The sequence below is a fragment of the Phyllobates terribilis genome, unplaced genomic scaffold (genome assembly GCF_046119375.1).
Source record: "Phyllobates terribilis strain yellow unplaced genomic scaffold, ASM4611937v1 Scaffold_9__5_contigs__length_417890890, whole genome shotgun sequence".
In the NCBI taxonomy this organism is placed as follows: Eukaryota; Metazoa; Chordata; class Amphibia; order Anura; family Dendrobatidae; genus Phyllobates; species Phyllobates terribilis.
Genome location: NW_027362769.1, coordinates 300,510,049 through 300,531,703, shown reverse-complemented (window position 1 = coordinate 300,531,703; position 21,655 = coordinate 300,510,049). Strand labels below are relative to the sequence as shown.

The 21,655-nt window shown below is 38.7% G+C and overlaps 31 non-coding genes across 31 annotated transcripts; 16 read left to right on the top strand and 15 right to left on the bottom strand.

The window, feature by feature from the left end:
* Positions 1 to 288: 288 nt before the first annotated feature.
* Positions 289 to 370, top strand: TRNAS-GCU (transfer RNA serine (anticodon GCU)). Its single transcript has one exon. It is a non-coding gene; the product is annotated as a tRNA-Ser (tRNA).
* Positions 371 to 940: 570 nt separating this feature from the next.
* Positions 941 to 1,014, bottom strand: TRNAT-AGU (transfer RNA threonine (anticodon AGU)). Its single transcript has one exon. It is a non-coding gene; the product is annotated as a tRNA-Thr (tRNA).
* Positions 1,015 to 1,596: 582 nt separating this feature from the next.
* Positions 1,597 to 1,678, top strand: TRNAS-GCU (transfer RNA serine (anticodon GCU)). Its single transcript has one exon. It is a non-coding gene; the product is annotated as a tRNA-Ser (tRNA).
* Positions 1,679 to 2,248: 570 nt separating this feature from the next.
* On the bottom strand, positions 2,249 to 2,322 carry TRNAT-AGU (transfer RNA threonine (anticodon AGU)). Its single transcript has one exon. It is a non-coding gene; the product is annotated as a tRNA-Thr (tRNA).
* A 582-nt stretch (positions 2,323 to 2,904) lies between these two features.
* Positions 2,905 to 2,986, top strand: TRNAS-GCU (transfer RNA serine (anticodon GCU)). Its single transcript has one exon. It is a non-coding gene; the product is annotated as a tRNA-Ser (tRNA).
* Positions 2,987 to 3,557: 571 nt separating this feature from the next.
* On the bottom strand, positions 3,558 to 3,631 carry TRNAT-AGU (transfer RNA threonine (anticodon AGU)). The gene has a single exon. It is a non-coding gene; the product is annotated as a tRNA-Thr (tRNA).
* A 583-nt stretch (positions 3,632 to 4,214) lies between these two features.
* TRNAS-GCU (transfer RNA serine (anticodon GCU)) lies at positions 4,215 to 4,296 on the top strand. Its single transcript has one exon. It is a non-coding gene; the product is annotated as a tRNA-Ser (tRNA).
* A 570-nt stretch (positions 4,297 to 4,866) lies between these two features.
* On the bottom strand, positions 4,867 to 4,940 carry TRNAT-AGU (transfer RNA threonine (anticodon AGU)). Its single transcript has one exon. It is a non-coding gene; the product is annotated as a tRNA-Thr (tRNA).
* Positions 4,941 to 5,523: 583 nt separating this feature from the next.
* Positions 5,524 to 5,605, top strand: TRNAS-GCU (transfer RNA serine (anticodon GCU)). The gene has a single exon. It is a non-coding gene; the product is annotated as a tRNA-Ser (tRNA).
* Positions 5,606 to 6,499: 894 nt separating this feature from the next.
* On the bottom strand, positions 6,500 to 6,573 carry TRNAT-AGU (transfer RNA threonine (anticodon AGU)). Its single transcript has one exon. It is a non-coding gene; the product is annotated as a tRNA-Thr (tRNA).
* Positions 6,574 to 7,156: 583 nt separating this feature from the next.
* TRNAS-GCU (transfer RNA serine (anticodon GCU)) lies at positions 7,157 to 7,238 on the top strand. The gene has a single exon. It is a non-coding gene; the product is annotated as a tRNA-Ser (tRNA).
* Positions 7,239 to 7,809: 571 nt separating this feature from the next.
* TRNAT-AGU (transfer RNA threonine (anticodon AGU)) lies at positions 7,810 to 7,883 on the bottom strand. The gene has a single exon. It is a non-coding gene; the product is annotated as a tRNA-Thr (tRNA).
* A 1,236-nt stretch (positions 7,884 to 9,119) lies between these two features.
* TRNAT-AGU (transfer RNA threonine (anticodon AGU)) lies at positions 9,120 to 9,193 on the bottom strand. Its single transcript has one exon. It is a non-coding gene; the product is annotated as a tRNA-Thr (tRNA).
* A 583-nt stretch (positions 9,194 to 9,776) lies between these two features.
* Positions 9,777 to 9,858, top strand: TRNAS-GCU (transfer RNA serine (anticodon GCU)). Its single transcript has one exon. It is a non-coding gene; the product is annotated as a tRNA-Ser (tRNA).
* A 571-nt stretch (positions 9,859 to 10,429) lies between these two features.
* On the bottom strand, positions 10,430 to 10,503 carry TRNAT-AGU (transfer RNA threonine (anticodon AGU)). Its single transcript has one exon. It is a non-coding gene; the product is annotated as a tRNA-Thr (tRNA).
* Positions 10,504 to 11,086: 583 nt separating this feature from the next.
* On the top strand, positions 11,087 to 11,168 carry TRNAS-GCU (transfer RNA serine (anticodon GCU)). Its single transcript has one exon. It is a non-coding gene; the product is annotated as a tRNA-Ser (tRNA).
* A 571-nt stretch (positions 11,169 to 11,739) lies between these two features.
* TRNAT-AGU (transfer RNA threonine (anticodon AGU)) lies at positions 11,740 to 11,813 on the bottom strand. The gene has a single exon. It is a non-coding gene; the product is annotated as a tRNA-Thr (tRNA).
* A 583-nt stretch (positions 11,814 to 12,396) lies between these two features.
* TRNAS-GCU (transfer RNA serine (anticodon GCU)) lies at positions 12,397 to 12,478 on the top strand. Its single transcript has one exon. It is a non-coding gene; the product is annotated as a tRNA-Ser (tRNA).
* A 571-nt stretch (positions 12,479 to 13,049) lies between these two features.
* TRNAT-AGU (transfer RNA threonine (anticodon AGU)) lies at positions 13,050 to 13,123 on the bottom strand. Its single transcript has one exon. It is a non-coding gene; the product is annotated as a tRNA-Thr (tRNA).
* A 583-nt stretch (positions 13,124 to 13,706) lies between these two features.
* TRNAS-GCU (transfer RNA serine (anticodon GCU)) lies at positions 13,707 to 13,788 on the top strand. Its single transcript has one exon. It is a non-coding gene; the product is annotated as a tRNA-Ser (tRNA).
* A 660-nt stretch (positions 13,789 to 14,448) lies between these two features.
* Positions 14,449 to 14,530, top strand: TRNAS-GCU (transfer RNA serine (anticodon GCU)). The gene has a single exon. It is a non-coding gene; the product is annotated as a tRNA-Ser (tRNA).
* A 572-nt stretch (positions 14,531 to 15,102) lies between these two features.
* TRNAT-AGU (transfer RNA threonine (anticodon AGU)) lies at positions 15,103 to 15,176 on the bottom strand. The gene has a single exon. It is a non-coding gene; the product is annotated as a tRNA-Thr (tRNA).
* Positions 15,177 to 15,759: 583 nt separating this feature from the next.
* On the top strand, positions 15,760 to 15,841 carry TRNAS-GCU (transfer RNA serine (anticodon GCU)). The gene has a single exon. It is a non-coding gene; the product is annotated as a tRNA-Ser (tRNA).
* Positions 15,842 to 16,412: 571 nt separating this feature from the next.
* TRNAT-AGU (transfer RNA threonine (anticodon AGU)) lies at positions 16,413 to 16,486 on the bottom strand. The gene has a single exon. It is a non-coding gene; the product is annotated as a tRNA-Thr (tRNA).
* A 583-nt stretch (positions 16,487 to 17,069) lies between these two features.
* Positions 17,070 to 17,151, top strand: TRNAS-GCU (transfer RNA serine (anticodon GCU)). The gene has a single exon. It is a non-coding gene; the product is annotated as a tRNA-Ser (tRNA).
* A 660-nt stretch (positions 17,152 to 17,811) lies between these two features.
* TRNAS-GCU (transfer RNA serine (anticodon GCU)) lies at positions 17,812 to 17,893 on the top strand. Its single transcript has one exon. It is a non-coding gene; the product is annotated as a tRNA-Ser (tRNA).
* A 571-nt stretch (positions 17,894 to 18,464) lies between these two features.
* TRNAT-AGU (transfer RNA threonine (anticodon AGU)) lies at positions 18,465 to 18,538 on the bottom strand. Its single transcript has one exon. It is a non-coding gene; the product is annotated as a tRNA-Thr (tRNA).
* A 583-nt stretch (positions 18,539 to 19,121) lies between these two features.
* Positions 19,122 to 19,203, top strand: TRNAS-GCU (transfer RNA serine (anticodon GCU)). Its single transcript has one exon. It is a non-coding gene; the product is annotated as a tRNA-Ser (tRNA).
* Positions 19,204 to 19,774: 571 nt separating this feature from the next.
* On the bottom strand, positions 19,775 to 19,848 carry TRNAT-AGU (transfer RNA threonine (anticodon AGU)). Its single transcript has one exon. It is a non-coding gene; the product is annotated as a tRNA-Thr (tRNA).
* Positions 19,849 to 20,431: 583 nt separating this feature from the next.
* On the top strand, positions 20,432 to 20,513 carry TRNAS-GCU (transfer RNA serine (anticodon GCU)). The gene has a single exon. It is a non-coding gene; the product is annotated as a tRNA-Ser (tRNA).
* Positions 20,514 to 21,084: 571 nt separating this feature from the next.
* Positions 21,085 to 21,158, bottom strand: TRNAT-AGU (transfer RNA threonine (anticodon AGU)). The gene has a single exon. It is a non-coding gene; the product is annotated as a tRNA-Thr (tRNA).
* Positions 21,159 to 21,655: the final 497 nt, after the last annotated feature.

Here is a 21,655-nt window from a genome sequence, read left to right as displayed (position 1 = left end):
GGACTTGTTTTGCTTCCCAGTCATGAGACAGAATAGACAGATTGAAAGAATGCCGCTGCAGTGCCAAAAGTAGAAACAATTAGGAATGATTGATAAGTTGCTATTAAAACCCTTTGCACTGGTTCATTTCTGATAAAGTTTGTCCTAATCTAACTTTAGACAATAGATACTCTAGGAGATGAGATGAGGCCACACTGCCAAAAGCCTTTATACAATCTTCAGCAAAAACACCCTGACAGCTTAAAATCCTCATGAGATCTTACCTCCTAATTTAGACTTGGTCATGTAGACGAGGTGGCCGAGTGGTTAAGGCGATGGACTGCTAATCCATTGTGCTCTGCATGCATGGGTTCGAGTCCCATCCTCGTCGGTATAATCTGCTTCTTTCCATTTGACAAGAATGGCTTTCATTTTAGGCAAAATGGTGTATACTTCAAGCATGAAAGTTGATTCTTTTCTCTTTCAAGAAAGCTGCTATAGTACTATCGTCTGGTTTCTACATGTTCATGCAGGCAAGTTGGCTGCGTAGTTAAGATGGTACATTAACAATGCAGTTAAGAGATTGAGCTATGCATGCATGGATTTGAATTCAATCTGTCCTATTTCTTTTCTGATTCTTTTAAGTTTCCAGCTCAAGGTTTTATTTTCTGCCCAAGCAATGAATTCTTCAAACATGAAAGATTATATCTTCTTCCATTCAAGAAGGCTGCTATCAAACTTTGCTTAGAGAGTCAGATACGTAAGGAGGAGGCATTTCAAAATAGTAAAATAAAATCCACTGGTTTTACTTTTTTCATGCTTGATTCCATATTTCTTCCTCTTTAGCACTTATAGCAGATTCTTACTCCCACTATTGCACTATCACAGAGACTTAGCAAAGGCCAATTTGATGTTGTCCCACTATAAGGATGGAAAGCTTCATACTGAGAAGATGAAAAGAAGGCACTGCTGAGATTTGAACTCAGGATCTCCTGTTTACTAGACAGGCACTTTAACCAACTAAGCCACAGCACCACAAGCTAGTGAGGACGGGAAAGCCAGGGAAAATTTTGTCACTAATCGTAATTTCAAGTGGTTAATTGAGCAAAACAACATTGAGCTTCAGTTCCATTCCACGCACAGCAGAAGCATTGAATTAGATGTCGCTCTCAGTCATGGCAATTAAGAAACCGAGTATTTTTTGAAGAGCATTCTCGAAAAGGACCATGACAAATTTGCAGAATGCGACAGAAGCTGTATCGAGAACAAGGGCTTGGGATTTGAAGTTCCATAACTAAATGATCCATCTTTTATCACAGCTGGAAATTGGGACTTGTTTTGCTTCCCAGTCATGAGACAGAATAGACAGATTGAAAGAATGCCACTGCAGTGCCAAAAGTAGAAACAATTAGGAATGATTGATAAGTTGCTATTAAAACCCTTTGCACTGGTTCATTTCTGATAAGGTTTGTCCTAATCTAACTTTAGACAATAGATACTCTAGGAGATGAGATGAGGCCACACTGCCAAAAGCCTTTATACAATCTTCAGCAAAAACACCCTGACAGCTTAAAATCCTCATGAGATCTTACCTCCTAATTTAGACTTGGTCATGTAGACGAGGTGGCCGAGTGGTTAAGGCGATGGACTGCTAATCCATTGTGCTCTGCATGCATGGGTTCGAGTCCCATCCTCGTCGGTATAATCTGCTTCTTTCCATTTGACAAGAATGGCTTTCATTTTAGGCAAAATGGTGTATACTTCAAGCATGAAAGTTGATTCTTTTCTCTTTCAAGAAAGCTGCTATAGTACTATCGTCTGGTTTCTACATGTTCATGCAGGCAAGTTGGCTGCGTAGTTAAGATGGTACATTAACAATGCAGTTAAGAGATTGAGCTATGCATGCATGGATTTGAATTCAATCTGTCCTATTTCTTTTCTGATTCTTTTAAGTTTCCAGCTCAAGGTTTTATTTTCTGCCCAAGCAATGAATTCTTCAAACATGAAAGATTATATCTTCTTCCATTCAAGAAGGCTGCTATCAAACTTTGCTTAGAGAGTCAGATACGTAAGGAGGAGGCATTTCAAAATAGTAAAATAAAATCCACTGGTTTTACTTTTTTCATGCTTGATTCCATATTTCTTCCTCTTTAGCACTTATAGCAGATTCTTACTCCCACTATTGCACTATCACAGAGACTTAGCAAAGGCCAATTTGATGTTGTCCCACTATAAGGATGGAAAGCTTCATACTGAGAAGATGAAAAGAAGGCACTGCTGAGATTTGAACTCAGGATCTCCTGTTTACTAGACAGGCACTTTAACCAACTAAGCCACAGCACCACAAGCTAGTGAGGACGGGAAAGCCAGGGAAAATTTTGTCACTAATCGTAATTTCAAGTGGTTAATTGAGCAAAACAACATTGAGCTTCAGTTCCATTCCACGCACAGCAGAAGCATTGAATTAGATGTCGCTCTCAGTCATGGCAATTAAGAAACCGAGTATTTTTTGAAGAGCATTCTCGAAAAGGACCATGACAAATTTGCAGAATGCGACAGAAGCTGTATCGAGAACAAGGGCTTGGGATTTGAAGTTCCATAACTAAATGATCCATCTTTTATCACAGCTGGAAATTGGGACTTGTTTTGCTTCCCAGTCATGAGACAGAATAGACAGATTGAAAGAATGCCACTGCAGTGCCAAAAGTAGAAACAATTAGGAATGATTGATAAGTTGCTATTAAAACCCTTTGCACTGGTTCATTTCTGATAAGGTTTGTCCTAATCTAACTTTAGACAATAGATACTCTAGGAGATGAGATGAGGCCACACTGTCAAAAGCCTTTATACAATCTTCAGCAAAAACACCCTGACAGCTTAAAATCCTCATGAGATCTTACCTCCTAATTTAAACTTGGTCATGTAGACGAGGTGGCCGAGTGGTTAAGGTGATGGACTGCTAATCCATTGTGCTCTGCATGCATGGGTTCGAATCCCATCCTCGTTAGTATAATCTGCTTCTTTCCCTTTGACAAGATTGGCTTTCATTTTTAGGCAAAATGGTGTATACTTCAAGCATGAAAGTTGATTCTTTTCTCTTTCAAGAAAGCTGCTATAGTATTATCATCTGGTTTTTACATGTTCATGCAGGCAAGTTGGCTGCGTAGTTAAGATGATACATTAACAATGCAGTTAAGAGATTGAGCTATGCATGCATGGATTTGAATTCAATCTGTCCTATTTCTTTTCTGATTCTTTTAAGTTTCCAGCTCAAGGTTTTATTTTCTGCCCAAGCAATGAATTCTTCAAACATGAAAGTTTAAATCTTCTACCATTCAAGAAGGCTGCTATCAAACTTTGCTTAGAGAGTCAGATACGTAAGGAGGAGGCATTTCAAAATAGTAAAATAAAATCCACTGGTTTTACTTTTTTCATGCTTTATTCCATCTTTCTTCCTCTTCAGCACTTATAGCAGATTCTTACTCCCACTATTGCACTATCACAGAGACTTAGCAAAGGCCAATTTGATGTTGTCCCACTATGAGGATAGAAAGCTTCATACTGAGAAGATGAAAAGAAGGCACTGCTGAGATTTGAACTCAGGATCTCCTGTTTACTAGACAGGCGCTTTAACCAACTAAGCCACAGCACCACAAGCTGATGAGGACGGGAAAGCCAGGGAAGATTTAGTCACTAATCGATAATTTCAAGTGGTTAATTGAGCAAAACAACATTGAGCTTCAGTTCCATTCCACGCACAGCAGAAGCATTGAATAAGATGTCGCTCTCAGTCATGGCAATTAAGAAACCGAGTATTTTTTGAAGAGCATTCTCGAAAAGGACCATGACAAATTTGCAGAATGCGACAGAAGCTGTATCGAGAACAAGGGCTTGGGATTTGAAGTTCCATAATTAAATGATCCATCTTTTATCACAGCTGGAAATTGGGACTTGTTTTGCTTCCCAGTCATGAGACAGAATAGACAGATTGAAAGAATGCCGCTGCAGTGCCAAAAGTAGAAACAATTAGGAATGATTGATAAGTTGCTATTAAAACCCTTTGCACTGGTTCATTTCTGATAAAGTTTGTCCTAATCTAACTTTAGACAATAGATACTCTAGGAGATGAGATGAGGCCACACTGCCAAAAGCCTTTATACAATCTTCAGCAAAAACACCCTGACAGCTTAAAATCCTCATGAGATCTTACCTCCTAATTTAGACTTGGTCATGTAGACGAGGTGGCCGAGTGGTTAAGGTGATGGACTGCTAATCCATTGTGCTCTGCATGCATGGGTTCGAGTCCCATCCTCGTCGGTATAATCTGCTTCTTTCCATTTGACAAGAATGGCTTTCATTTTAGGCAAAATGGTGTATACTTCAAGCATGAAAGTTGATTCTTTTCTCTTTCAAGAAAGCTGCTATAGTACTATCGTCTGGTTTTTACATGTTCATGCAGGCAAGTTGGCTGCGTAGTTAAGATGATACATTAACAATGCAGTTAAGAGATTGAGCTATGCATGCATGGATTTGAATTCAATCTGTCCTATTTCTTTTATGATTCTTTTAAGTTTCCAGCTCAAGGTTTTATTTTCTGCCCAAGCAATGAATTCTTCAAACATGAAAGTTTAAATCTTCTACCATTCAAGAAGGCTGCTATCAAACTTTGCTTAGAGAGTCAGATACGTAAGGAGGAGGCATTTCAAAATAGTAAAATAAAATCCACTGGTTTTACTTTTTTCATGCTTGATTCCATCTTTCTTCCTCTTTAGCACTTACAGCAGATTCTTACTCCAACTATTGCACTATCACAGAGACTTAGCAAAGGCCAATTTGATGTTGTCCCACTATGAGGATAGAAAGCTTCATACTGAGAAGATGAAAAGAAGGCACTGCTGAGATTTGAACTCAGCATCTCCTGTTTACTAGACAAGCACTTTAACCAACTAAGCCACAGCACCACAAGCTGGTGAGCACGGGAAAGCCTGGGAAGATTTAGTCACTAATGGATAATTTCAAGTGGTTAATTGAGCAAAACAACATTGAGCTTCAGTTCCATTCCACGCACAGCAGAAGCATTGAATAAGATGTCGCTCTCAGTCATGGCAATTAAGAAACCGAGTATTTTTTGAAGAGCATTCTCGAAAAGGACCATGACAAATTTGCAGAATACAACAGAAGCTGTATCGAGAACAAGGGCTTGGGATTTGAAGTTCCATAATTAAATGATCCATCTTTTATCACAGCTGGAAATTGGGACTTGTTTTGCTTCCCAGTCATGAGACAGAATAGACAGATTGAAAGAATGCCACTGCAGTGCCAAAAGTAGAAACAATTAGGAATGATTGATAAGTTGCTATTAAAACCCTTTGCACTGGTTTATTTCTGATAAGGTTTGTCCTAATCTATCTTTAGACAATAGATACTCTAGGAGATGAGATGAGGCCACACTGCCAAAAGCCTTTATACAATCTTCAGCAAAAACACCCTGACAGCTTAAAATCCTCATGAGATCTTACCTCCTAATTTAAACTTGGTCTTGTAGACGAGGTGGCCGAGTGGTTAAGGCTATGGACTGCTAATCCATTGTGCTCTGCATGCATGGGTTCGAATCCCATCCTTGTCGGTATAATCTGCTTCTTTATCTTTGACAAGATTGGCTTTCATTTTTAGGCAAAATGGTGTATACTTCAAGAATGAAAGTTGATTCTTTTCTCTTTCAAGAAAGCTGCTATAGTACTATCGTCTGGTTTCTACATGTTCATGCAGGCAGGTTGGCTGCGTAGTTAAGATGATACATTAACAATGCAGTTAAGAGATTGAGCTATGCATGCATGGCTTTGAATTCAATCTGTCCTATTTCTTTTCTGATTCTTTTAAGTTTCCAGCTCAAGGTTTTATTTTCTGCCCAAGCAATGAATTCTTCAAACATGAAAGTTTAAATCTTCTACTATTCAAGAAGGCTGCTATCAAACTTTGCTTAGAGAGTCAGATACGTAAGGAGGAGGCATTTCAAAATAGTAAAATAAAATCCACTGGTTTTACTTTTTTCATGCTTGATTCCATCTTTCTTCCTCTTTAGCACTTATAGCAGATTCTTACTCCCACTATTGCACTATCACAGAGACTTAGCAAAGGCCAATTTGATGTTGCATGCATGGCTTTGAATTCAATCTGTCCTATTTCTTTTCTGATTCTTTTAAGTTTCCAGCTCAAGGTTTTATTTTCTGCCCAAGCAATGAATTCTTCAAACATGGAAGTTTAAATCTTCTACCATTCAAGAAGGCTGCTATCAAACTTTGCTTAGAGAGTCAGATACGTAAGGAGGAGGCATTTCAAAATAGTAAAATAAAATCCACTGGTTTTACTTTTTTCATGCTTGATTCCATCTTTCTTCCTCTTTAGCACTTATAGCAGATTCTTACTCCCACTATTGCACTATCACAGAGACTTAGCAAAGGCCAATTTGATGTTGTCCCACTGTGAGGATAGAAAGCTTCATACTGAGAAGATGAAAAGAAGGCACTGCTGAGATTTGAACTCAGGATCTCCTGTTTACTAGACAAGCGCTTTAACCAACTAAGCCACAGCACCACAAGCTGGAGAGGACGGGAAAGCCAGGGAAGATTTAGTCACTAATTGATAATTTCAAGTGGTTAATTGAGCAAAACAACATTGAGCTTCAGTTCCATTCCACGCACAGCAGAAGCATTGAATAAGATGTCGCTCTCAGTCATGGCAATTAAGAAACCGAGTATTTTTTGAAGAGCATTCTCGAAAAGGACCATGACAAATTTGCAGAATGCGACAGAAGCTGTATCGAGAACAAGGGCTTGGGATTTGAAGTTCCATGATTAAATGATCCATCTTTTATCACAGCTGGAAATTGGGACTTGTTTTGCTTCCCAGTCATGAGACAGAATAGACAGATTGAAAGAATGCCACTGCAGTGCCAAAAGTAGAAACAATTAGGAATGATTGATAAGTTGCTATTAAAACCCTTTGCACTGGTTCATTTCTGATATGGTTTGTCATAATCTAACTTTAGACAATAGATACTCTAGGAGATGAGATGAGGCCACACTGCCAAAAGCCTTTATACAATCTTCAGCAAAAACACCCTGACAGCTTAAAATCCTCATGAGATCTTACCTCCTAATTTATACTTGGTCATGTAGACGAGGTGGCCGAGTGGTTAAGGCGATGGACTGCTAATCCATTGTGCTCTGCATGCATGGGTTCGAATCCCATCCTCGTCGGTATAATCTGCTTCTTTCCCTTTGACAAGATTGGCTTTTATTTTTAGGCAAAATGGTGTATACTTCAAGCATGAATGTTGATTCTTTTCTCTTTCAAGAAAGCTGCTATAGTCCTATCGTCTGGTTTCTACATGATCATGCAGGCAAGTTGGCTGTGTAGTTAAGATGATACATTAGCAATGCAGTTAAGAGATTGAGCTATGCATGCATGGCTTTGAATTCAATCTGTCCTATTTCTTTTCTGATTCTTTTAAGTTTCCAGCTCAAGGTTTTATTTTCTGCCCAAGCAATGAATTCTTCAAACATGAAAGTTTAAATCTTCTACCATTCAAGAAGGCTGCTATCAAACTTTGCTTAGAGAGTCAGATACGTAAGGAGGAGGCATTTCAAAATAGTAAAATAAAATCCACTGGTTTTACTTTTTTCATGCTTGATTCCATCTTTCTTCCTCTTTAGCACTTATAGCAGATTCTTACTCCAACTATTGCACTATCACAGAGACTTAGCAAAGGCCAATTTGATGTTGTCCCACTATGAGGATAGAAAGCTTCATACTGAGAAGATGAAAAGAAGGCACTGCTGAGATTTGAACTCAGGATCTCCTGTTTACTAGACAGGCACTTTAACCAACTAAGCCACAGCACCACAAGCTGGTGAACACGGGAAAGCCAGGGAAGATTTAGTCACTAATCGATAATTTCAAGTGGTTAATTGAGCAAAACAACATTGAGCTTCAGTTCCATTCCACGCACAGCAGAAGCATTGAATAAGATGTCGCTCTCAGTCATGGCAATTAAGAAACCGAGTATTTTTTGAAGAGCATTCTCGAAAAGGACCATGACAAATTTGCAGAATGCGACAGAAGCTGTATCGAGAACAAGGGCTTGGGATTTGAAGTTCCATAATTAAATGATCCATCTTTTATCACAGCTGGAAATTGGGACTTGTTTTGCTTCCCAGTCATGAGACAGAATAGACAGATTGAAAGAATGCCACTGCAGTGCCAAAAGTAGAAACAATTAGGAATGATTGATAAGTTGCTATTAAAACCCTTTGCACTGGTTCATTTCTGATAAGGTTTGTCCTAATCTAACTTTAGACAATAGATACTCTAGGAGATGAGATGAGGCCACACTGTCAAAAGCCTTTATACAATCTTCAGCAAAAACACCCTGACAGCTTAAAATCCTCATGAGATCTTACCTCCTAATTTAAACTTGGTCATGAAGATGAGGTCGCCGAGTGGTTAAGGTGATGAACTGCTAATCCATTGTGCTCTGCATGCATGGGTTCGAATCCCATCCTCGTTGGTATAATCTGCTTCTTTCCCTTTGACAAGATTGGCTTTTATTTTTAGGCAAAATGGTGTATACTTCAAGCATGAAAGTTGATTCTTTTCTCTTTCAAGAAAGCTGCTATAGTATTATCGTCTGGTTTTTACATGTTCATGCAGGCAAGTTGGCTGCGTAGTTAAGATGATACATTAACAATGCAGTGAAGAGATTGAGCTATGCATGCATGGATTTGAATTCAATCTGTCCTATTTCTTTTATGATTCTTTTAAGTTTCCAGCTCAAGGTTTTATTTTCTGCCCGAGCAATGAATTCTTCAAACATGAAAGTTTAAATCTTCTACCATTCAAGAAGGCTGCTATCAAACTTTGCTTAGAGAGTCAGATACGTAAGGAGGAGGCATTTCAAAATAGTAAAATAAAATCCACTGGTTTTACTTTTTTCATGCTTGATTCCATCTTTCTTCCTCTTTAGCACTTACAGCAGATTCTTACTCCAACTATTGCACTATCACAGAGACTTAGCAAAGGCCAATTTGATGTTGTCCCACTATGAGGATAGAAAGCTTCATACTGAGAAGATGAAAAGAAGGCACTGCTGAGATTTGAACTCAGGATCTCCTGTTTACTAGACAGGCACTTTAACCAACCAAGCCACAGCACCACAAGCTGGTGAGCACCGGAAAGCCAGGGAAGATTTAGTCACTAATCGATAATTTCAAGTGGTTAATTGAGCAAAACAACATTGAGCTTCAGTTCCATTCCACGCACAGCAGAAGCATTGAATAAGATGTCGCTCTCAGTCATGGCAATTAAGAAACCGAGTATTTTTTGAAGAGCATTCTCGAAAAGGACCATGACAAATTTGCAGAATACAACAGAAGCTGTATCGAGAACAAGGGCTTGGGATTTGAAGTTCCATAATTAAATGATCCATCTTTTATCACAGCTGGAAATTGGGACTTGTTTTGCTTCCCAGTCATGAGACAGAATAGACAGATTGAAAGAATGCCACTGCAGTGCCAAAAGTAGAAACAATTAGGAATGATTGATAAGTTGCTATTAAAACCCTTTGCACTGGTTCATTTCTGATAAGGTTTGTCCTAATCTATCTTTAGACAATAGATACTCTAGGAGATGAGATGAGGCCACACTGCCAAAAGCCTTTATACAATCTTCAGCAAAAACACCCTGACAGCTTAAAATCCTCATGAGATCTTACCTCCTAATTTAAAGTTTGTCATGTAGACGAGGTGGCCGAGTGGTTAAGGCTATGGACTGCTAATCCATTGTGCTCTGCATGCATGGGTTCGAATCCCATCTTTGTCGGTATAATCTGCTTCTTTATGTTTGACAAGATTGGCTTTCATTTTTAGGCAAAATGGTGTATACTTCAAGAATGAAAGTTGATTCTTTTCTCTTTCAAGAAAGCTGCTATAGTACTATCGTCTGGTTTTTACATGTTCATGCAGGCAAGTTGGCTGCGTAGTTAAGATGATACATTAACAATGCAGTTAAGAGATTGAGCTATGCATGCATGGCTTTGAATTCAATCTGTTCTATTTCTTTTCTGATTCTTTTAAGTTTACAGCTCAAGGTTTTATTTTCTGCCCAAGCAATGAATTCTTCAAACATGAAAGTTTAAATCTTCTACCATTCAAGAAAGCTGCTATCAAACTTTGCTTAGAGAGTCAGATACGTAAGGAGGAGGCATTTCAAAATAGTAAAATAAAATCCACTGGTTTTACTTTTTTCATGCATGATTCCATCTTTCTTCCTCTTTAGCACTTATAGCAGATTCTTACTCCAACTATTGCACTATCACAGAGACTTAGCAAAGGCCAATTTGATGTTGTCCCACTATGAGGATAGAAAGCTTCATACTGAGAAGATGAAAAGAAGGCACTGCTGAGATTTGAACTCAGGATCTCCTGTTTACTAGACAGGCGCTTTAACCAACTAAGCCACAGCACCACAAGCTGGTGAACACGGGAAAGCCAGGGAAGATTTAGTCACTAATCGATAATTTCAAGTGGTTAATTGAGCAAAACAACATTGAGCTTCAGTTCCATTCCACGCACAGCAGAAGCATTGAATAAGATGTCGCTCTCAGTCATGGCAATTAAGAAACCGAGTATTTTTTGAAGAGCATTCTCGAAAAGGACCATGACAAATTTGCAGAATGCGACAGAAGCTGTATCGAGAACAAGGGCTTGGGATTTGAAGTTCCATGATTAAATGATCCATCTTTTATCACAGCTGGAAATTGGGACTTGTTTTGCTTCCCAGTCATGAGACAGAATAGACAGATTGAAAGAATGCCACTGCAGTGCCAAAAGTAGAAACAATTAGGAATGATTGATAAGTTGCTATTAAAACCCTTTGCACTGGTTCATTTCTGATATGGTTTGTCATAATCTAACTTTAGACAATAGATACTCTAGGAGATGAGATGAGGCCACACTGCCAAAAGCCTTTATACAATCTTCAGCAAAAACACCCTGACAGCTTAAAATCCTCATGAGATCTTACCTCCTAATTTAAACTTGGTCATGTAGACGAGCTGGCCGAGTGGTTAAGGCGATGGACTGCTAATCCATTGTGCTCTGCATGCATGGGTTCGAATCCCATCCTTGTCGGTATAATCTGCTTCTTTCCCTTTGACAAGATTGGCTTTCATTTTTAGGCAAAATGGTGTATACTCCAAGCATGAATGTTGATTCTTTTCTCTTTCAAGAAAGCTGCTATAGTCCTATCGTCTGGTTTCTACATGATCATGCAGGCAAGTTGGCTGTGTAGTTAAGATGATACATTAGCAATGCAGTTAAGAGATTGAGCTATGCATGCATGGCTTTGAATTCAATCTGTCCTATTTCTTTTCTGATTCTTTTAAGTTTCCAGCTCAAGGTTTTATTTTCTGCCCAAGCAATGAATTCTTCAAACATGAAAGTTTAAATCTTCTACCATTCAAGAAGGCTGCTATCAAACTTTGCTTAGAGAGTCAGATACGTAAGGAGGAGGCATTTCAAAATAGTAAAATAAAATCCACTGGTTTTACTTTTTTCATGCTTGATTCCATCTTTCTTCCTCTTTAGCACTTAAAGCAGATTCTTACTCCAACTATTGCACTATCACAGAGACTTAGCAAAGGCCAATTTGATGTTGTCCCACTATGAGGATAGAAAGCTTCATACTGAGAAGATGAAAAGAAGGCACTGCTGAGATTTGAACTCAGGATCTCCTGTTTACTAGACAGGCGCTTTAACCAACTAAGCCACAGCACCACAAGCTGGTGAACACGGGAAAGCCAGGGAAGATTTAGTCACTAATCGATAATTTCAAGTGGTTAATTGAGCAAAACAACATTGAGCTTCAGTTCCATTCCACGCACAGCAGAAGCATTGAATAAGATGTCGCTCTCAGTCATGGCAATTAAGAAACCGAGTATTTTTTGAAGAGCATTCTCGAAAAGGACCATGACAAATTTGCAGAATGCGACAGAAGCTGTATCGAGAACAAGGGCTTCGGATTTGAAGTTCCATAATTAAATGATCCATCTTTTATCACAGCTGGAAATTGGGACTTGTTTTGCTTCCCAGTCATGAGACAGAATAGACAGATTGAAAGAATGCCACTGCAGTGCCAAAAGTAGAAACAATTAGGAATGATTGATAAGTTGCTATTAAAACCCTTTGCACTGGTTCATTTCTGATAAGGTTTGTCCTAATCTAACTTTAGACAATAGATACTCTAGGAGATGAGATGAGGCCACACTGTCAAAAGCCTTTATACAATCTTCAGCAAAAACACCCTGACAGCTTAAAATCCTCATGAGATCTTACCTCCTAATTTAAACTTAGTCATGAAGACGAGGTCGCCGAGTGGTTAAGGTGATGGACTGCTAATCCATTGTGCTCTGCATGCATGGGTTCGAATCCCATCCTCGTTGGTATAATCTGCTTCTTTCCCTTTGACAAGATTGGCTTTTATTTTTAGGCAAAATGGTGTATACTTCAAGCATGAAAGTTGATTCTTTTCTCTTTCAAGAAAGCTGCTATAGTATTATCGTCTGGTTTTTACATGTTCATGCAGGCAAGTTGGCTGCGTAGTTAAGATGATACATTAACAATGCAGTTAAGAGATTGAGCTATGCATGCATGGATTTGAATTCAATCTGTCCTATTTCTTTTCTGATTCTTTTAAGTTTCCAGCTCAAGGTTTTATTTTCTGCCCAAGCAATGAATTCTTCAAACATGAAAGTTTAAATCTTCTACCATTCAAGAAGGCTGCTATCAAACTTTGCTTAGAGAGTCAGATACGTAAGGAGGAGGCATTTCAAAATAGTAAAATAAAATCCATTGGTTTTACTTTTTTCATGCTTGATTCCATCTTTCTTCCTCTTTAGCACTTACAGCAGATTCTTACTCCAACTATTGCACTATCACAGAGACTTAGCAAAGGCCAATTTGATGTTGTCCCACTATGAGGATAGAAAGCTTCATACTGAGAAGATGAAAAGAAGGCACTGCTGAGATTTGAACTCAGGATCTCCTGTTTACTAGACAGGCACTTTAACCAACTAAGCCACAGCACCACAAGCTGGTGAGCACGGGAAAGCCAGGGAAGATTTAGTCACTAATCGATAATTTCAAGTGGTTAAATGAGCAAAACAACATTGAGCTTCAGTTCCATTCCACGCACAGCAGAAGCATTGAATAAGATGTCGCTCTCAGTCATGGCAATTAAGAAACCGAGTATTTTTTGAAGAGCATTCTCGAAAAGGACCATGACAAATTTGCAGAATATAACAGAAGCTGTATCGAGAACAAGGGCTTGGGATTTGAAGTTCCATAATTAAATGATCCATCTTTTATCACAGCTGGAAATTGGGACTTGTTTTGCTTCCCAGTCATGAGACAGAATAGACAGATTGAAAGAATGCCACTGCAGTGCCAAAAGTAGAAACAATTAGGAATGATTGATAAGTTGCTATTAAAACCCTTTGCACTGGTTCATTTCTGATAAGGTTTGTCCTAATCTATCTTTAGACAATAGATACTCTAGGAGATGAGATGAGGCCACACTGCCAAAAGCCTTTATACAATCTTCAGCAAAAACACCCTGACAGCTTAAAATCCTCATGAGATCTTACCTCCTAATTTAAACTTTGTCATGTAGACGAGGTGGCCGAGTGGTTAAGGCTATGGACTGCTAATCCATTGTGCTCTGCATGCATGGGTTCGAATCCCATCCTTGTCGGTATAATCTGCTTCTTTATCTTTGACAAGATTGGCTTTCATTTTTAGGCAAAATGGTGTATACTTCAAGAATGAAAGTTGATTCTTTTCTCTTTCAAGAAAGCTGCTATAGTACTATCGTCTGGTTTTTACATGTTCATGCAGGCAAGTTGGCTGCGTAGTTAAGATGATACATTAACAATGCAGTTAAGAGATTGAGCTATGCATGCATGGCTTTGAATTCAATCTGTCCTATTTCTTTTCTGATTCTTTTAAGTTTACAGCTCAAGGTTTTATTTTCTGCCCAAGCAATGAATTCTTCAAACATGAAAGTTTAAATCTTCTACCATTCAAGAAAGCTGCTATCAAACTTTGCTTAGAGAGTCAGATACGTAAGGAGGAGGCATTTCAAAATAGTAAAATAAAATCCACTGGTTTTACTTTTTTCATGCATGATTCCATCTTTCTTCCTCTTTAGCACTTACAGCAGATTCTTACTCTTACCCTTTGCACTGGTTCATTTCTGATATGGTTTGTCATAATCTAACTTTAGACAATAGATACTCTAGGAGATGAGATGAGGCCACACTGCCAAAAGCCTTTATACAATCTTCAGCAAAAACACCCTGACAGCTTAAAATCCTCATGAGATCTTACCTCCTAATTTAAACTTGGTCATGTAGACGAGCTGGCCGAGTGGTTAAGGCGATGGACTGCTAATCCATTGTGCTCTGCATGCATGGGTTCGAATCCCATCCTTGTCGGTATAATCTGCTTCTTTCCCTTTGACAAGATTGGCTTTCATTTTTAGGCAAAATGGTGTATACTTCAAGCATGAATGTTGATTCTTTTCTCTTTCAAGAAAGCTGCTATAGTCCTATCGTCTGGTTTCTACATGATCATGCAGGCAAGTTGGCTGTGTAGTTAAGATGATACATTAGCAATGCAGTTAAGAGATTGAGCTATGCATGCATGGCTTTGAATTCAATCTGTCCTATTTCTTTTCTGATTCTTTTAAGTTTCCAGCTCAAGGTTTTATTTTCTGCCCAAGCAATGAATTCTTCAAACATGAAAGTTTAAATCTTCTACCATTCAAGAAGGCTGCTATCAAACTTTGCTTAGAGAGTCAGATACGTAAGGAGGAGGCATTTCAAAATAGTAAAATAAAAATCCACTGGTTTTACTTTTTTCATGCTTGATTCCATCTTTCTTCCTCTTTAGCACTTAAAGCAGATTCTTACTCCAACTATTGCACTATCACAGAGACTTAGCAAAGGCCAATTTGATGTTGTCCCACTATGAGGATAGAAAGCTTCATACTGAGAAGATGAAAAGAAGGCACTGCTGAGATTTGAACTCAGGATCTCCTGTTTACTAGACAGGCGCTTTAACCAACTAAGCCACAGCACCACAAGCTGGTGAACACGGGAAAGCCAGGGAAGATTTAGTCACTAATCGATAATTTCAAGTGGTTAATTGAGCAAAACAACATTGAGCTTCAGTTCCATTCCACGCACAGCAGAAGCATTGAATAAGATGTCGCTCTCAGTCATGGCAATTAAGAAACCGAGTATTTTTTGAAGAGCATTCTCGAAAAGGACCATGACAAATTTGCAGAATGCGACAGAAGCTGTATCGAGAACAAGGGCTTCGGATTTGAAGTTCCATAATTAAATGATCCATCTTTTATCACAGCTGGAAATTGGGACTTGTTTTGCTTCCCAGTCATGAGACAGAATAGACAGATTGAAAGAATGCCACTGCAGTGCCAAAAGTAGAAACAATTAGGAATGATTGATAAGTTGCTATTAAAACCCTTTGCACTGGTTCATTTCTGATAAGGTTTGTCCTAATCTAACTTTAGACAATAGATACTCTAGGAGATGAGATGAGGCCACACTGTCAAAAGCCTTTATACAATCTTCAGCAAAAACACCCTGACAGCTTAAAATCCTCATGAGATCTTACCTCCTAATTTAAACTTAGTCATGAAGACGAGGTCGCCGAGTGGTTAAGGTGATGGACTGCTAATCCATTGTGCTCTGCATGCATGGGTTCGAATCCCATCCTCGTTGGTATAATCTGCTTCTTTCCCTTTGACAAGATTGGCTTTTATTTTTAGGCAAAATGGTGTATACTTCAAGCATGAAAGTTGATTCTTTTCTCTTTCAAGAAAGCTGCTATAGTATTATCGTCTGGTTTTTACATGTTCATGCAGGCAAGTTGGCTGCGTAGTTAAGATGATACATTAACAATGCAGTTAAGAGATTGAGCTATGCATGCATGGATTTGAATTCAATCTGTCCTATTTCTTTTCTGATTCTTTTAAGTTTCCAGCTCAAGGTTTTATTTTCTGCCCAAGCAATGAATTCTTCAAACATGAAAGTTTAAATCTTCTACCATTCAAGAAGGCTGCTATCAAACTTTGCTTAGAGAGTCAGATACGTAAGGAGGAGGCATTTCAAAATAGTAAAATAAAATCCACTGGTTTTACTTTTTTCATGCTTGATTCCATCTTTCTTCCTCTTTAGCACTTACAGCAGATTCTTACTCCAACTATTGCACTATCACAGAGACTTAGCAAAGGCCAATTTGATGTTGTCCCACTATGAGGATAGAAAGCTTCATACTGAGAAGATGAAAAGAAGGCACTGCTGAGATTTGAACTCAGGATCTCCTGTTTACTAGACAGGCACTTTAACCAACTAAGCCACAGCACCACAAGCTGGTGAGCACGGGAAAGCCAGGGAAGATTTAGTCACTAATCGATAATTTCAAGTGGTTAATTGAGCAAAACAACATTGAGCTTCAGTTCCATTCCACGCACAGCAGAAGCATTGAATAAGATGTCGCTCTCAGTCATGGCAATTAAGAAACCGAGTATTTTTTGAAGAGCATTCTCGAAAAGGACCATGACAAATTTGCAGAATATAACAGAAGCTGTATCGAGAACAAGGGCTTGGGATTTGAAGTTCCATAATTAAATGATCCATCTTTTATCACAGCTGGAAATTGGGACTTGTTTTGCTTCCCAGTCATGAGACAGAATAGACAGATTGAAAGAATGCCACTGCAGTGCCAAAAGTAGAAACAATTAGGAATGATTGATAAGTTGCTATTAAAACCCTTTGCACTGGTTCATTTCTGATAAGGTTTGTCCTAATCTATCTTTAGACAATAGATACTCTAGGAGATGAGATGAGGCCACACTGCCAAAAGCCTTTATACAATCTTCAGCAAAAACACCCTGACAGCTTAAAATCCTCATGAGATCTTACCTCCTAATTTAAACTTTGTCATGTAGACGAGGTGGCCGAGTGGTTAAGGCTATGGACTGCTAATCCATTGTGCTCTGCATGCATGGGTTCGAATCCCATCCTTGTCGGTATAATCTGCTTCTTTATCTTTGACAAGATTGGCTTTCATTTTTAGGCAAAATGGTGTATACTTCAAGAATGAAAGTTGATTCTTTTCTCTTTCAAGAAAGCTGCTATAGTACTATCGTCTGGTTTTTACATGTTCATGCAGGCAAGTTGGCTGCGTAGTTAAGATGATACATTAACAATGCAGTTAAGAGATTGAGCTATGCATGCATGGCTTTGAATTCAATCTGTCCTATTTCTTTTCTGATTCTTTTAAGTTTACAGCTCAAGGTTTTATTTTCTGCCCAAGCAATGAATTCTTCAAACATGAAAGTTTAAATCTTCTACCATTCAAGAAAGCTGCTATCAAACTTTGCTTAGAGAGTCAGATACGTAAGGAGGAGGCATTTCAAAATAGTAAAATAAAATCCACTGGTTTTACTTTTTTCATGCATGATTCCATCTTTCTTCCTCTTTAGCACTTACAGCAGATTCTTACTCTTACCCTTTGCACTGGTTCATTTCTGATATGGTTTGTCATAATCTAACTTTAGACAATAGATACTCTAGGAGATGAGATGAGGCCACACTGCCAAAAGCCTTTATACAATCTTCAGCAAAAACACCCTGACAGCTTAAAATCCTCATGAGATCTTACCTCCTAATTTAAACTTGGTCATGTAGACGAGGTGGCCGAGTGGTTAAGGCGATGGACTGCTAATCCATTGTGCTCTGCATGCATGGGTTCGAATCCCATCCTCGTCGGTATAATCTGCTTCTTTCCCTTTGACAAGATTGGCTTTCATTTTTAGGCAAAATGGTGTATACTTCAAGCATGAATGTTGATTCTTTTCTCTTTCAAGAAAGCTGCTATAGTCCTATCGTCTGGTTTCTACATGATCATGCAGGCAAGTTGGCTGTGTAGTTAAGATGATACATTAGCAATGCAGTTAAGAGATTGAGCTATGCATGCATGGCTTTGAATTCAATCTGTCCTATTTCTTTTCTGATTCTTTTAAGTTTCCAGCTCAAGGTTTTATTTTCTGCCCAAGCAATGAATTCTTCAAACATGAAAGTTTAAATCTTCTACCATTCAAGAAGGCTGCTATCAAACTTTGCTTAGAGAGTCAGATACGTAAGGAGGAGGCATTTCAAAATAGTAAAATAAAATCCACTGGTTTTACTTTTTTCATGCTTGATTCCATCTTTCTTCCTCTTTAGCACTTATAGCAGATTCTTACTCCAACTATTGCACTATCACAGAGACTTAGCAAAGGCCAATTTGATGTTGTCCCACTATGAGGATAGAAAGCTTCATACTGAGAAGATGAAAAGAAGGCACTGCTGAGATTTGAACTCAGGATCTCCTGTTTACTAGACAGGCGCTTTAACCAACTAAGCCACAGCACCACAAGCTGGTGAACACGGGAAAGCCAGGGAAGATTTAGTCACTAATCGATAATTTCAAGTGGTTAATTGAGCAAAACAACATTGAGCTTCAGTTCCATTCCACGCACAGCAGAAGCATTGAATAAGATGTCGCTCTCAGTCATGGCAATTAAGAAACCGAGTATTTTTTGAAGAGCATTCTCGAAAAGGACCATGACAAATTTGCAGAATGCGACAGAAGCTGTATCGAGAACAAGGGCTTGGGATTTGAAGTTCCATGATTAAATGATCCATCTTTTATCACAGCTGGAAATTGGGACTTGTTTTGCTTCCCAGTCATGAGACAGAATAGACAGATTGAAAGAATGCCACTGCAGTGCCAAAAGTAGAAACAATTAGGAATGATTGATAAGTTGCTATTAAAACCCTTTGCACTGGTTCATTTCTGATATGGTTTGTCATAATCTAACTTTAGACAATAGATACTCTAGGAGATGAGATGAGGCCACACTGCCAAAAGCCTTTATACAATCTTCAGCAAAAACACCCTGACAGCTTAAAATCCTCATGAGATCTTACCTCCTAATTTAAACTTGGTCATGTAGACGAGGTGGCCGAGTGGTTAAGGCGATGGACTGCTAATCCATTGTGCTCTGCATGCATGGGTTCGAATCCCATCCTCGTCGGTATAATCTGCTTCTTTCCCTTTGACAAGATTGGCTTTCATTTTTAGGCAAAATGGTGTATACTTCAAGCATGAATGTTGATTCTTTTCTCTTTCAAGAAAGCTGCTATAGTCCTATCGTCTGGTTTCTACATGATCATGCAGGCAAGTTGGCTGTGTAGTTAAGATGATACATTAGCAATGCAGTTAAGAGATTGAGCTATGCATGCATGGCTTTGAATTCAATCTGTCCTATTTCTTTTCTGATTCTTTTAAGTTTCCAGCTCAAGGTTTTATTTTCTGCCCAAGCAATGAATTCTTCAAACATGAAAGTTTAAATCTTCTACCATTCAAGAAGGCTGCTATCAAACTTTGCTTAGAGAGTCAGATACGTAAGAAGGAGGCATTTCAAAATAGTAAATTAAAATCCACTGGTTTTACTTTTTTCATGCTTGATTCCATCTTTCTTCCTCTTTAGCACTTATAGCAGATTCTTACTCCCACTATTGCACTATCACAGAGACTTAGCAAAGGCCAATTTCATGTTGTCCCACTATCAGGATAGAAAGCTTCATACTGAGAAGATGAAAAGAAGGCACTGCTGAGATTTGAACTCAGGATCTCCTGTTTACTAGACAGGCGCTTTAACCAACTAAGCCACAGCACCACAAGCTGGTGAGTACGGGAAAGCCAGGGAAGATTTAGTCACTAATCGATAATTTCAAGTGGTTAATTGAGCAAAACAACATTGAGCTTCAGTTCCATTCCACGCACAGCAGAAGCATTGAATAAGAAGCCGCTCTCAGTCATGGCAATTAAGAAACCGAGTATTTTTTGAAGAGCATTCTCGAAAAGGACCATGACAAATTTGCAGAATACGACAGAAGCTGTATCGAGAACAAGGGCTTGGGATTTGAAGTTCCATAATTAAATGATCCATCTTTTATCACAGCTGGAAATTGGGACTTGTTTTGCTTCCCAGTCATGAGACAGAATAGACAGATTGAAAGAATGCCACTGCAGTGCCAAAAGTAGAAACAATTAGGAATGATTGATAAGTTGCTATTAAAACCCTTTGCACTGGTTCATTTCTGATAAGGTTTGTCCTAATCTAACTTTAGACAATAGATACTCTAGGAGATGAGATGAGGCCACACTGCCAAAAGCCTTTATACAATCTTCAGCAAAAACACCCTGACAGCTTAAAATCCTCATGAGATCTTACCTCCTAATTTAAACTTTGTCATGTAGACGAGGTGGCCGAGTGGTTAAGGCTATGGACTGCTAATCCATTGTGCTCTGCATGCATGTGTTCGAATCCCATCCTCGTCGGTATGATCTGTTTCTTTCTCTTTGACAAGATTGGCTTTCATTTTTAGGCAAAATGGTGTATACTTCAAGCATGAAAGTTGATTCTTTTCTCTTTCAAGAAAGCTGCTATAGTACTATCGTCTGGTTTTTACATGTTCATGCAGGCAAGTTGGCTGCGTAGTTAAGATGATACATTAACAATGCAGTTAAGAGATTGAGCTATGCATGCATGGCTTTGAATTCAATCTGTCCTATTTCTTTTCTGATTCTTTTAAGTTTACAGCTCAAGGTTTTATTTTCTGCCCAAGCAATGAATTCTTCAAACATGAAAGTTTAAATCTTCTACCATTCAAGAAAGCTGCTATCAAACTTTGCTTAGAGAGTCAGATACGTAAGGAGGAGGCATTTCAAAATAGTAAAATAAAATCCACTGGTTTTACTTTTTTCATGCATGATTCCATCTTTCTTCCTCTTTAGCACTTATAGCAGATTCTTACTCCCACTATTGCACTATCACAGAGACTTAGCAAAGGCCAATTTGATGTTGTCCCACTATGAGGATAGAAAGCTTCATACTGAGAAGATGAAAAGAAGGCACTGCTGAGATTTGAACTCAGGATCTCCTGTTTACTAGACAGGCGCTTTAACCAACTAAGCCACAGCACCACAAGCTGGTGAGTACGGGAAAGCCAGGGAAGATTTAGTCACTAATCGATCATTTCAAGTGGTTAATTGAGCAAAACAACATTGAGCTTCAGTTCCATTCCACGCACAGCAGAAGCATTGAATAAGATGTCGCTCTCAGTTATGGCAATTAAGAAACCGAGTATTTTTTGAAGAGCATTCTCGAAAAGGACCATGACAAATTTGCAGAATACAACAGAAGCTGTATCGAGAACAAGGGCTTGGGATTTGAAGTTCCATAATTAAATGATCCATCTTTTATCACAGCTGGAAATTGGGACTTGTTTTGCTTCCCAGTCATGAGACAGAATAGACAGATTGAAAGAATGCCACTGCAGTGCCAAAAGTAGAAACAATTAGGAATGATTGATAAGTTGCTATTAAAACCCTTTGCACTGGTTCATTTCTGATAAGGTTTGTCCTAATCTAACTTTAGACAATAGATACTCTAGGAGATGAGATGAGGCCACACTGCCAAA